The sequence below is a fragment of the Nansenia antarctica genome (assembly GCF_963989245.1).
Source record: "Nansenia antarctica genome assembly, chromosome: 2".
NCBI lineage: Eukaryota > Metazoa > Chordata > Actinopteri > Argentiniformes > Microstomatidae > Nansenia > Nansenia antarctica.
In genome coordinates, this window is record NC_137675.1 from 49206796 (window position 1) to 49209295 (window position 2500).

The following is a 2500-nucleotide window of genomic DNA, read 5'->3' on the forward strand; positions in this document are numbered from 1 at the left end:
CTCCCTAAGGTAAACAGTGTTCATCTCCCAGTAGGTCTAACCACCCCCTTCTCTATCTCTCTCTCTCTCTCTCCCTCTCTCTCTCTCCCTCTATCTCCCTCCGATCTCTCTCTCTCCTTCTATCTCTCTCCCTCTTTCTATCTCTCTCTCTCCTTCTATCTCTCTCTCTCTCTCCTTCTATCTCTCTCCCTCCTTCTATCTCTCTCTCTCGCTCCTTCTATCTCTCTCTCTCTCTCTCCTTCTATCTCTCTCTCCTTCTATCTCTCTCTCTCCTTCTGTCTGTCTCTCTCTCTCCCTCCTTCTATCTCTGTCTCTCTCTCCTTCTGTCCGTATCTCTCCATCTCTCCGTGTGTGAGGGGAGGTGACCAGAGGCAGCAGCAGCATCAGTATGCAGAGTCATGGTTCTCCAGCCTGGCCTCGCTGATGGAGCCACGGGCTAAATATAGAGAGCAGCCATGCTCATCAGCTTAGACTAGGAGACAGGCCAGACACACACACACACACACACACACACACGGACAGACACACACACACACAAACACCCACACCCACACACACACACACACACAGACAGACAGACACACACACACACACAGACACAGACACGGAAATGGACACACACACAAAGACACACACGGACACACACGGACACACGGACAGACACACACACACGGACAGACACGCACATGGACACACACACGGACACAGACAGACAGACACATACACACACACACACACACACACACACACACACACACAGACAGACACACTGTGGTGACCCGCACGCAGCCCCGGGTATACCTGGCCTTCAGCACCCTGGACAGCGGCCGCATAGAGTAAGGGGCACCGTCATTAACGGAGTCTACGCCCAACACACCCGGCTGGTGCACATCACTCCATCAGGTCGAGGGCTCGTTACGGGAATGCGGGCACCTGCGACGCGAACGGGTGGAGGAATGAAAAGCAGAGGCGGAGGCGTCAGAAAGGGAGCGAGATGCTACGCGACGACACGCGTATGGGTGAGGGCCGTGGTACGGCGGATAATATCAATGCCTGGTGGGATTAATTGTATGTCTTGTTTCCCACAGTAAAGAGAGAGCCGGGAGTAGGGAGAGCGCGAGCCCGCCTGCCGATAGCGGAGCGACCAGCCCCTCTGCCCAAATACCCCCCGGAGCTCGGAGACGGGACACCGGAGTGTCCCCCCGAGAGCTGTGTACATACATCTACTGATGCCTCTGGACACATCTTCAGTGATGTTCCTGGAATCATCGGGCGTTTCGGGTCTTTCAACATCATACACCCTCCTCCAGGTGACCAGCCGGGGCTGATCAGACCCCAGCTTGTGTCCAGATGGCTAACTAGCTACCATGACTCCATGGCTCTCCTCTTTTGAGCCACAGCCATCTAGAGGCTCTCTCTGCCGCATTGGTGGTACTGCGGATGGCTCTCCTCTTTCTCTCTCCATCGATGCCCAAACTGCTGAAGGCTCTGGCCAAGGAACGGGCTGCAAATCCTCTGCAACCAACCTCTACTGGGAAACACCTCGCTCTCCAACCAGCCTGCTGGCAGTCACTGACCAGTCCCGCGTACTTGGAGAGCTTCCTCTCAAAGGCTTCTTCCAAGCGGTCTTCCCACGGGACTGTCAGTTCCAGCAGCACTGCTTGCCTGGTGGACTCAGACAAGAGAACAATGTCTGGTCGCAGGGTGGTGACTACAATGTGGCTGGGGAACTTCAGCTGATGTTCAAGGTCAACCAACAGCTGCCAGTCTCTTGCAGAGGTCAAGATGCCTGCAGATGTTTTCCTGGCAGGGGTTGGCTGCTCCCCAGCTCTGACAAAGGCGATGGTTTTCTTGGAGGGTCGGAACTGCTTTGCCCACACAAGTCCTGCGCTGATGGCTTCAGCAATGGTCTTCAGGACTTGGTCATGCCTCCACCTGTACCGTCCATCTCCAAGGGCCCTTGTACAGCAGCTGAGGATGTGTTCCAGGGTTCCTCGCTTGGAACACAGTTGGCATGCTGGTGTCTCTGCTATGCCCCATGTGTGCAGATTTGACGGGCTTGGAAGCACATCATAGACTGCCTGGATGAGGAATTTGATGCGGTGAGGCTCGGCTTTCCAAATCTCAGCCCAGGTCACCTTCCTCTCAATTGCATTCTCCCATCTCGTCCAAGCTCCCTGTTGCTTCATTCCCACTGCCTTGCAGGTTCTTGTCTCCTCCACTGCTGCTCTCACCTCCTCCTGAACAAGGCGGCGCTTTTCCTTCCCCCTGGTGTAGGAACTAAGTCCACCCTTTTGCCCTAGAGGCACCTTAAGAGGCACCTTAAGTTCCACCGTTAGCCGCCCGGAGGCGAGTTTTAGTTGGACCTTTTTGATTTATCAGTAACTCTTCTTTTTTCTCAATAAATACGTCCAGTGGGCGGTTTTGAAACTTTAGCGCTGTGTTGTCTCCTGTCTGGGTGGTGTGTTTACCGGGTCTACGTGGTGGTCACCACAACACA